Raw genomic sequence first — 12790 nt, 5'->3', positions numbered from 1 at the left:
ATACATAACATTATATGAAGATTATATCAAAATAAATAAGAAACCATATGATGAGAACTCCATTAATAAAAATTCAATTGTCATTGAAGGATACAGCCAATGCATACGAGACGTTTTTATGTTTGTTTTCTATTATATCGTATCATCCATATTCTCTTTAATATAAGTGTTAAACTCATATACCAGCTGACCCACCACCCCCACCCCCACCTTCCTTTCACTCTTTTGAGCTACCTCTATTTGGAGGGTGGAAACTTCAAGGGAAATAAGTGTAATCAACATAATTTTTAATATTGTGTGTGAATTGAAATACGAGGCACGATTCGGAGAGAATTCAGATTGAATAAAAACATAAGATGCTAATTTTGATCCAGTTGGAGGCAACTAATACTACTTACACCATGTTATATCATCATCTAATCTACGTCTGCCAAAACGGAAGAAAAATGGCGTTTGGTATCCGTGGATACACAAAAATTATTTCTTCAATGAACAACCGAATAACAATGGCAAGCGAAGAGAAATTGAAGATTTGTATAAAAGACTTTTAAAATGTATGTAATCATTTGGTACTCGCTCGTTACGTGTGTGACACTAATTTGTATGCATGTGGATAGAGTATTCTTCTTAAACGACAAGGTGCTGATAGCTATGATAGTGCATTCGTTGTGATAGTAATCATTTAAGTCTAAGTGATTATTTCCATAAACTTAAGCTTTCCTTTTCAGTATTAGTAACACTTTGGCTTTTCTCTTGGAATTTAGCTGGTGTTTATATACCAGCAGCACCTGATGATATGCATCATTAGCATAAGGCGTTAACACAGTGTACTTGTATTTTCAAGCCATGAACTAACGCAACACAACACTTTAATACACTAGTCCTACGCTGAACCTATTATGTTGTGCGTCGTAGATATCTTTGTTCATACCGCCCATAACACCATAGCGCTTCTGCAGACATTCATGAATGTAACGCCTCGTCGCCAAGGAAAACATGCGCATATTGAGCAAAATCTTCCATCCCTTTGCTGCAAGTTCTAGCCTTTACTTTCTATTAAGATTTTATATTGAACTACTGTTATTATAGTAAGTTACTTTAATTCCACCTGGCGTTATCCACGATAAGAATTGTTTTAATTTAATCCGTGTCTACACCTCGTGGTTTAACATTTGACATCGATTGACATTTTAGTGTCATATAAACCATACAGAGAAATGCAGTTAAAGTTTTCACGTTCAAATTCCTAGATTGACTTAACAAAGCTCTCATACAATCTGCAATTCGTTTGAATATTAACAGGTGTGATCACTACACTTGCAACAATCCTGAAGTTAAAACGTGCTCCTTTTATTCATCACAAACACTGAAAGAGCAACTGGATTGTGTTGTACTGGCTAAACTAATTTGACTAATCAAGTGTTGTACGGGCTAAATTAAATTGACTAATCAAGTGCATTTCAGTCAGGGCCAGTACGCATATGCAGATTTCACAGCCTTCCTGAATTGTCAGTTTTACTGCTTCGCATAAGATTTTCCTTTGTTCTTGTTGAATTTGGTACTTTACAGTATAACAATGCATCAAGGTTATGCCATGCCGAGGCCATGAGAGACAGGTACTATGTGCAAAGATGCGCCAAAGAAGCCCGTAGGAGATGGCTTCGGCGTGTATCGTATCCGCGACCCTTGGATTACAAGCCCTATATTTTTCCAACTAAGCTAATGCAATTTCGTGCGCACTATTATCCATGCCAATCAAATAGTGAATAAAGAAAACAATGCTATACCTGCAGAAGATGAATATAGTTCAATGTTTAACTACGTTTGCCCAGGAATATAACTTTTAATTTAAGGTGAATACCTTGTCTTCAACGAGGATATGGTACAGTAACAATACCATTTCTACAGAATACTTAATGTCTGTATGGGAAGTGTTTCTCGTAAAGTTTGTGAAGACTTTTTTATATGCGGGACAAATAAGCATCAACTAGCACATGTATCAGACATCAGTTGCAAAAGCAAAGAAGTTAAACTTAGAAAAAATTGAAAAAAGATTAATATTAAAGTGCTTACTGCTTAATAGCAGCATTTAACAGAATGATAATGTAATTTCACAGAGTCCTACAAAGACTTTGACTTTTTAAAAATAGTTTATCGCAAATATTCTACTATTTTATGATTTGAATATAAGCAACATGATGCACGTGCATTGCAATTTTTTTCTATAGATGGCCAATAAATGTTCAAGAATCAGAGTTTTTGTTTCCTTCTTAGTTTCTCCCAAATATTCCTAACTCGGCCACTAATGTGTCATTTTAGCACACGTTGTGGTATGCATATATCATTCAGATGCATGAATTTGCTTTCACGGACGGGCAAATGAGTGCAACATTAAGCGTTCTAACTGTAATGTGCATTCCTTCGTAGCAATCATGAATTTGAATTATTTCCACAAATACTTACAAACGATACAATAGGTTAGGACTGGAACGCGAACTATACTTTTCATCTACATATGCAAATGTTATTCTGCAGCAGAACTCAGTAAGGCTTAAATTAGCATTATCTACCTCTTCTGGCTTACAACGAATAGGGTTAAATCGTTTGTTGTGAGTATTTTTTTTTAAAATCGTCACTCAGGAGGCACTCTCTACATACAGTGTTAGTAGTCTTTCTTGCTGACTTTGAACGAGAAATGGATTATATATATACAGAGAGAGAGAGAGAGAGAGAGAGAGAGAGAGAGAGAGAGAGAGAGAGAGAAAGAGAATTATAAATATACACCAGACAGAGCGGAAAGTGCTGTCCCTGGAACCTATAGAAGAATGCTTGATAATAATATGCAGAATTAGTATTTTAATACAAATAATACTACCATATAGGTTAGACAATTTTTAATTCGTACTCTACGGAGATTCGAACCCAGGTCCGCAGGTAATCGGCACCCATACACACACACACACACACACACACACACACACTCACACACACACACACACACACATATATATATATATTATTTAAAGTTATGTCTTTGTGATCTCTGCAATGTTTCGAAATGCATTGTGCTGCCATTTTATTTCCTCATATGCTATTTACTTTATAATATCATAGATGTGTTATGTATATATTTCGTCGTGCGCTATTCAATTGGCTATAAGGTATTCTATTGTGAATCAAGCGACAAAGTCAAATTATCACCTTGAACCTTCCCCAGTATGCATTGTTGATGGGTAAGCAATTGTAAATTTCAATACCTTGTGAAGCATACGGTTTGCTTGAGTACCTTAATATCGTATAGTAAATTGATGTTTTTGTTTGTACATGTATGTGTCATTATTTATCTAAGAAAACATTTAGCCTGACAGAAAATTACTTTAAGGTTTGCTATCAGGGTATATTGGTAAGGTGAATGTTCATTATGTATTTGGTAGAGAGTTTTGAAATGACGATGTGAGAACGGAATCATCAGCTTTGGATAATATTCAAATCTAATTGTTCATTACAGACGAATTTCACATTTAAATGGCTTTTATAAAAGCATACTGCTTGATACTTTGAGAGCAGGTTTTAATGTCGCATGTTGAATTTTGCTCATCGTGCTTTTGACTTCACTCGACATGTTTTTATGTTGTTAGCTAGGAAGTTAGCCAGTTTGAGAACGTATTTGTTGCATGTTTTATTCTCATATACAAAGCTTGTTTTTGAATTTGATTCACTTCGTTATTGTTAATTTCACCAATTGTCCTAACGTGTATTTAAATGTTGAAGCGACTTTACTTTTTGACCAAGTGAACAATACTCGTTATACCTGTAACCCGCCACTAGTAAACTAATTAACTGTGTTATTTGAGCTGGTTACATTTATTTTGTCTTTCCGGATTTGTTTCCTTATTCAAATAATCAACAACGTGTGTGTAAACTCCCGATAAGGTCATGCTTTGTTAATCCTATGGAGACATAATCCGTTTTAAAATCATGGGCTCATTTCAGTGTTCCAGAGTCAAATTTGTACAACGACTGAAAGTCCGTCTGTAAAACAGTATTTCTTTTTTTTCTTTTTGAGTTGCTCATATTATAAGCTGTAAATCGATTTTTTAACGTAAAATTTTATTTGTCGCTATCAACCAATACCCTATACTATCTTCACCCATTTCTAGACCATTTCCCATTTCCCCACATTTTCGCTAGCATTTTACTCTATATCGAAGATGTCTCCTTTGACACGGGATATAATTACTTTAGGCACTGCTAAGTTATTCATCATACACGGATAGAGAGATACCTAGAGAATATTTCTAAATTATAAGGTCTCAATGTATGGAAAAAAGCATTTGCATTGTATCAGCAGTTCTTGATTCTAACTTACGGAATATTAGCACGTTTATGTTACCTGGCGCCGTTTCTACACCTTTGTTATTTCAACGACCGCAAATGTTATGTTGATTTGGCTATTTCCGTGATAAAAATGTTATAACGAAGCCACTTTCCTCTGACGGGTCACACAAATCAATCCATATGATCAAATAAGTCTCACAAGAAGGTAAAGACTTTGGAAAATATTTTAACAACATCTTAACCCTCACATTAAACTAAAACGATATAACATAGGTCTTCTAGGTCCTAAAGACATTATTGTATACATATCTTGAATGAGACCATCTGTGTTTAAGGCAAATAAAAATGGCGACATGAGTAATCATAAAGTTTATCTCTTTATGGTATACTTGGCCATAAGCTCAGCCGCAGACTCTAGCGCTTCATCAGGTCGAGTAATTCTCACTCTTGTCAGAGTGATGTATTATTCATATTTGATATAATAAGTTTATTAATTTTAAGTGCGATATTCATGAAATGCAATGCGATGTAGACAATGAAACGGAAAAAATATTTTTCCGTTTCTATATTTCTCTAAACGTGAAGTATCAAGAAAGAACAAATCCTTTCTTCCCATTTGCACAGTTCGTCTGTAACGATTGATAGGGAGTCACATTTCCCAACTTTTCCTTTTATATCAGAAAAGAGTTAATGTATTGTATTAAATCCTTCGTAGTACCAGTTATATTCACAATTGTAAAAGCTGCAAAAGATTAGTAGTTACTGGCTTATATTCACAATCAAAGGTTCCATTCCCGCTCTGGTTATCTCGTGCACTCAGATAAACATACAGAAAATAAAGTGTCAAAAATACGCAGTATAAAGTACAAATCAACATTGTAATGAAGCATATATTTAATCGGCATTGACTTTATCGCCATGTTTCAATGGAGAACTGGAATAAATAAATTAAATTATATGTCACAATTTACAATGAGGGTTTGCACTACCATTAAAAACGCTGATAATAGTGGCAATTATCAGCGTGAACGATGTATTCAGTATGAACCTAAAATATTTGTCAAACAACCCAAAATCTGTTTCAGAGAAAACGGCATGACCTTATAAAATCAATTGATTGGAATGAAGATCTTAGATTCGATCTCAAAACATTGGTGATGGATAACATTTTAAATGCTGTTTATCGACGAGTGTGGGGACGAACGTTTCTTCTATGTGTTATATTGGAGGCTTTCATTGGGACTAGTGTCTAGTTTAAACTCAAGCTTACGTATATTTCTGAATAATGGATGGTACATACTTTCTAGAAAACAATCTAATACATTTAGCATTGCGTCAAGATATATAAGCTAATTTAGTTCAACTTTGTACATAAGTAATATGAATTGAATATGTGCAAAATAGAATATATGAATAAATGTACGCAGTTATACAATTACATCAGGAAAAGTGTACTTACATAAACTCTGTAAATTCATTAAAATAAAATTCGCAGATTCAGTTCGTGTGTTCTCTCTGACTTCAGACTCGCCTCTAAATTCCATACGCAAATTCCCACGTTTATAAACAAAACGAGCTAGTTACTTCCAGGAATTTTTCAAGTAAGCATTACCAATGAAGTGTATCGGTTCATCTTTGTTCCTTTCTTGGCTAGTTTTTATTCTGGCGAACAAATACTGTGGATTTTTTTTTCTTGAAACACCCGATACATCCATTGTTATGTGGTTGAACAGGGCGCGGGCTGTCAGATATATACATGGAACATAACGAAAATAGGATTATGCAAACACGATGCTGTCATTGATAGCTTTAACAACGTCAGTTGATCATATGTCCGATTTTATTTTATTGTTAGTGAGACGAGAACAAGAACAACAACAAAAACTGCAATTCCTGCATCTGCTGCTATTGTTTCTACTTCCGTTTCAACTAGTACTGCTATACTGAAGACAAGAAGAACACAGTCACATAAAAGACTACAATAATTAAAATACTGCATGTAACGCACGCTTTAATTGAGTTCAACTGCTTATGCACCTGTTATGGCAGAGTATCTCTATTCATTATTTTTTATCTTTGGCACTGATGAACCATCTATGAATTCATGCAAAACCGTTGTCACTATTACTTCAGTGCTTTCTATCTCTTTTACCTGAAAAATATCAATGTTCGTTTTTAAAATTCAACTGGAACTATATATCTATATACCACTCTATAAAAGAAATATCAGTCTTAATATTTATGTATATATCAGGAAAATGAGAGGCATATATACACACGCACATTGATATGGCTGCATTAAAATAAACTGACATGAAAACGAACTTTTTGGAGCATGGATCGATGAACATTCTGAAGACACTATTTTGCGTTTCGGTAGAAGTTGACCTAATCATCACCGTTACCATTATCAAATGTAAAGTAAAAGGATTGACGTTCCAATCTAGTGGTTAACTTTGACACCTTAAAAGAAACTTTACAATCGGGACATAATCAAGACTTTCATGTGAAAACACTTGATCCGCAAACATTTTACTTTTCAAAATCATTGAATCGTCCGCCACTTCCGTGAAATAAAATATGTCATAGTGTCTACCTCACCACCTTAAATTACACACCAGTCGTTGTCCAATATAAAAAGAGAGGGTTCTAAGTCAGATTGATTATTGCAAGTAAACAAAGTAACTTATAATGATGAATTTGACATCGCAACATTAGAAAGCGGTGCCATTCTTGTGACTATTTAAAGATGGCATCCATGCATACGCAAACCACTATGGACACCACTAGCTCATCGAGATTTCCAAATCAAAGATATACACACGCTTTTCGTCAATTTGCATCTCTAACGTGACTTAGAAAATCAATTGAACACGTTCCATCAATAACCTAAGGATCTGGATAGGTTACCCGCTATCAAACTTTTATCCAGAGCCTAATGTGTCTACTTGCGACGAATCGGTTTTCCTGAAATATGCGATATAGTCCCTCCATGCTATCACTGCCTTCGCTTGATGGATACTGTATGGATCGCTTGTTCTTTCAAGGGTTTCCTATGTTCTTCCTTTCCAATTATTCTGCTCTGCCTCAGCATTACTCCAAAGTTCAAAGAGTTTATAGCCCCAGCATGGACGAGAATGAGATAGGTCGAGCAATCCTGTTGGAGATATACCCAAGACTTAACATCATTGTTGAAATGTATCAAGGATTACTTGAGGAAATTGTTGAAGCGTTTCTTCTGACAACCATGAAATCGTTTTCCCTACTTCAGCTCCTTCCCTTCTTCAGCTTTTTGAAGAAAAAGAAAAAAGAAAAAGAAATATAACCGCAAGTATGATAACAGGAAGTGGAATTTCCTGAAAAGGTCTTTGTGTTAGGCGATAACAATTACACTATAATGTTCAAGCGTATATCCGATCCAGCGTTTCACATGGACGCACCGGTACTTAAAGATGAGTCTGTGCGTGATTATCAGCATTATTCTTATGATGCACGTGTACTTAACGCACGTTGAAGAATCGAATTACAAGATCAGGATACAAGAATATATTTTTGCCCGCAGAGGCATTTATCAAGATTGAAGGTAGACTTTTGAGAACAGACGATACATCATATAGAATTGTTGATCGAGTTTGGTTTGTTAATAAAGGTTCATGGTATTATTTAACAGCGCTATATACATGAATGAGGGAAAAATATTGAATCATACCTGGAAAACGTCGAAGTTGCCACGACGACAATTGTCCTTGCTCTCGCAAGGATTACTCAACATCAGCTGGCTGTCTATGATGTTTGCAAAAGATACAAATGATTATTCAGAAAACAGAAACGTAACACTAAATGCAGCTGGAAATGCAGGTGTATCAATGAATGAAAATTTTAACTTCGGATTTGCCGTGCGTAGAAAGATGTTAAACGGAGATGAAGAGTTTTCATGCGCAATTCCATTGTCTCATATTTTTGGATTTTGCAGAAATGAAAAAAGGTTATACTTGACACTAAACACACCGTGTTACTTATTAAAAAAGCCACCGACAATGATGCTGCCGATAGTGCTGGTAAAGTAACACTAACAAAACTATCACTCTGGATGCCAGTAACGATTCCATCGCTTCCATAAGAACACCAATTGTTTTCTTTTATGGACTCAGGTAGTAACTCATTATTATCATGGATGACAATGACCACAGATAGTATTCAAGGTAATGCTGCTGGGTTATTCACATGGCAGATAGCATCACAGCAGTAAGTTTCAGCACTACGATATATATTTATCGCACTTCAGGAAAATGCTAGAACATATTCGCAGGAAGGAAATCATATGGTTTTTGATACACTTGGTGTTTCTGAAGTTGATTTGAGGAAAAACAGACACCAAGAACCTTCTGAAGTAGTGTTGCTAAATTTTGAACCAAATCATATTGCACGTGTATATATCATCGGTTGATGACATTTATGGGGTGTGATCAAAATGTTGACACTGGTTTGCAGATATCTCAGCGGGATTTCACAACATGATATCCAATCTATTATTTTTCGTTGGAACATTTAGACTTTTTCAGGCAATCTGTCGTTGATTTACACTTCCGAGCTCGTGTAGCTCAACTACCCGCTGGTGGCTATAGAGCAATTGCTGTTACACTCAGTGATAAAGCAATGTTGCTTGAAAGTGTTGGTGGACGAATGAGAGTTATTGATTTATCAGTAGAAAACGTAATTAAATCGCTCACGATAACTAATAATGTCATATCATCATGTTAGTGTCAGTTTGACTCTTGGTGAAACCATAAAGCTTCAACCAGCATCAAAAAAATAATGTGGAATAAAAAATATCACTAAAAAAAGAACAAATCACAAGTGGTCCAAATAAACTATCATTGTCAGAACGTCAACTTAGGCACTTTGATAAAGGCAAACAATCAAAGAAGGCGTCAAACTTAATCTTTCTGAGGGCGCCATTAAATATATTGTTAAAACAGGTGGTATACTTCCACTTCTCTCAGCTATTTCAGCATTAATTGCCGCAGCCGCTCCTGGAGTGACAAAAGCAGCCGCACTTGGTGCTGTTGGAATCGCCGCTGGAATGGCAATAAAGAAAGCAACTGGAAAAGGATTACAAAATGGGAAAGGTCTAAGATTACCATGAACCCCTTATCGATATGAAAAGGTCTACTACGACTTCCAGGAACACTTCGTTAGACGCTAGACGTCTTCTTCCAATGTCAAATTTTGATTTAATTGATGCTGCTAAACAATTAAATATCAAACATTTCAGATTAATCTTGATGAAAGTTCTCGTCGCAGTATTCATTGGGTTTCTAACTCGACTGATCCACGTGGAAATGTTTGTGTTGATTCGTATGTGTTGGCTCCACCAAAACAATTTATAAATTACGTAAACACAATAAAAACTCAGGCCTTAAAAACGCCTATCTGGTATTCAATATTATCAACATAAACAATAACAGATCTGCCAATATGCGGCCGTGAAGTTATTTCTGTACTCGACACTGTATCGAAATGAACATTACCACCTCATAAGGTCGTGCACAATTATACAAGTATACGATTTAAATAAATCTTAAAGTATGATAGTAGATATTTGCGGAAGATCTTCCTCTAAACAAAAACAGGAACCGACAGAATAACTCATAAAAGTAAACGTAAACAGATTAGTGATGAAATATCTGGATGATTAAATCTTGAAAATGTAGGTCCAAATGAAGAGGTTATATTTCAAGATAAGCAAGGAGAATCAAAAACAAGTAATCTTTCATTAAAATATATTATCGTTAAAATTAACGGAGTAACTGAAAAAAGCACAGCTGTGTTTGATAGTAATGGAAAAATTAAGCCTGGTATTTATTTGGGTCAAAGATATTATATAATATTCATGGTCAAGTACAAAAATATGGTGATACAATGACTGGTAATCTCAATATGGGTAGTAATACCATTGCTTATTTAAGAGAACAATTAATACACGATGAAGCTGCAACGAAGATATGCGTGGATAATATAAACCTTCCAGTGATGAATTCATTACTTTCAGTTAATGATACAATAACCAGATTTAAATCTGAATATTCTACTCATGTGAACACATTTTTGAATTATCGCAAAATGAGAAATGGAATTATTGAAAAACCAGCAATTGCTGGTGTTTCACTCTCCGAAATAAGAAAAATACCGACAGCTCAGTGTATACAGCAGCGTCTGGACAATAATTATGGTCGCCACTTAACAAATCTATAAAACATCGCGGTGAGGTTACTGGTATATACAGGCTTTCAGTAATTGGTGTTACAACATTTATAATATCTACCTGAGTCAGGTGGATCTATGTTAGAGATGTTAGATCAAAACGACGAGGAAACATTCACCATGGAACCAGAAGAAAAAACTCGGCTTGATTTACAATTGGTGTCTTGAATTAGTCGCTAAATTTCCACCTAATTAAAATATAATGAGCTCCCTAACCAACGTTTAGAATTTTAGATACAATCAAGCACGTGAATGGCAAACAAAATTAAAAAATATCGTTGATCAATATACAATAAAAGTATATAAAAAATACAATTGGTGTATAATTGCTAGCTCTGACATAAATGTTTATTCGGCGTCTGCTGTTATTGCTGGAAGCGGCATATTGCTATCAACAATAACAATGATGTCTCCGATAATTATAACAATCTGTGTTAAAGAAGCAACTACAATTGCTGGAATTATCAGTATTATTGCAAAAAAGATATCATCGTGCACAAATGCAAAATTACATGATTACATCATAAAACTTCGTACAGCAACAGTGGCATATTCTAAATTATCGTTGTTAATATCTTCACGCCTAAGTGATGGAATAATGTCAGATACCGAGATCACACAGATGATTAAAATTTACCACGAAGGTACAAATGTGATAAAATCCACATCTGATAATAATAAATATTAATAATAATAATACAGCTCCGTCAAAGACAACAATGATATCGGTAAGCTCAACTAATCCTGAATTTAATGTTATTTTTCCACCTGCAATTCCAGCAACCGAGGTTGCATTAGCACAATTACGAGTATATTACAGTTATCTCAATAAATATCGTTGATCACAATGCGAATGCTTGGATTTCTGCGGTGACAATATTTCCACAAGATCGAACCGTTAAGTTCTATAACGGTGATGAGTTTGATTTTATTAAGAAAATAAGTAAGAACGATCCTGTATCAGTATGGTTATTTCAAAGTTTGGATGATGGAAACTATGATCAATTTGTACGGCCTAATGGATATATTTATCGTACAGAATCTCTCCACGTAGAAATGAAAAATCTTGTGTTGAAATACACTGACCCTTAGGATGTCAGGACTGAAAAATTCCTGAATAATTGTTTTGTTCTTCCATCTGTTGTGGCTCATTTTGCTAGAGATAAAATTTCTTGGAAACCGACTCGATTTGATTTTCTGGATGATATAACATTAAGTTGTGTCGAATATGGACACGGTGGATTATGGAATACTAAATACGATTATAAAAATACGATATCACTCGATATGGTGTCATGCTATCCCGGAAGTTTTCTTGGAATGGGAGAATGTTTGAAATATTTTAACAGATTTGGACATGTAACCCATGAAGTGACCAGAGTATCGATAACAGGACCTCTACCAGATTTTGACTTGACTGGATTTGCTTGTATCGAGTCATCTAAGTTTGCAAAAGATCTCCATATTTTTGGTTATGTCTGGTTTGGAAAACACTTTTCAGAGAAAATCTGAGTGCCAATAGTATTATTACGATAAATGCTTGATTCAAAAATGTTACTATCACTGGTTGCAAGTGAAGCAATTGTATCATATAGTTCGGTGAAACAAGTTTGGTTACCTCAGGATAAGACATATTCTGATGATGAAAATCCTGATATGAGCGATTTTGAGAATAAAATCGCAAAAGATCTTGGCAGAAAAATAATAGGTAAATTTACCCAATGAGGATAATATGATTATAAACGACATTGCACAAGATTGATTACAGATGATGCTGAACTAGATTCTATAATTGCTGATACAACGAAGAAACATACGTTTTTAAGTCGAATTGATGTTAACGTATCGGACGGAACTAAATTAGGTATAATTGTTAGTTATATTGATGGTGAGTCACCACAATTTACTCATTGAAGACCTTCGATGATAGCGTACGTTTCAATAAATTTATTATCGATGGTGAACGGATTTTCTAAATTTGCCGTTAGAGTCGCCACAGATTCCTTTTATATCAACAAGAATACAGAAGTGCTAAAACAGCTACATATATGCGCTTATGCATCATGGGGCGAATGGAGAATACAACAAGAAAATATACTTAGTTATTCTGAATCCATTGATGTTTTGATTAAAGATTGTTACAAAAATAATAAAATATCAAAATTGTCATCAGCTCCATCGGTACATG

General features: G+C 34.8%; 1 protein-coding gene across 2 annotated transcripts in view; it reads right to left on the bottom strand.

Moving 5' to 3' along the window:
- Positions 1–5880, bottom strand: part of LOC149799353 (von Willebrand factor D and EGF domain-containing protein-like) — a 92625-nt gene extending 86745 nt beyond the window's left edge. For both annotated transcript variants that reach the window (XM_089958675.1, XM_089958676.1), the window contains exon 1: positions 5798–5880. The gene's annotated coding sequence lies outside the window, so the exon portion shown is untranslated. The remainder of the gene's footprint in view (positions 1–5797) is intronic.
- Between the last annotated feature and the right edge of the window lie 6910 nt (positions 5881–12790).

Source organism: Sinohyriopsis cumingii, chromosome 5 (genome assembly GCF_028554795.1).
Source record: "Sinohyriopsis cumingii isolate HCF-2022 chromosome 5, ASM2855479v2, whole genome shotgun sequence".
NCBI classification, from domain to species: Eukaryota; Metazoa; Mollusca; class Bivalvia; order Unionida; family Unionidae; genus Sinohyriopsis; species Sinohyriopsis cumingii.
Note: the sequence above shows the minus strand (reverse complement) of the source record. Positions and strands in the feature narration are given on the sequence as shown.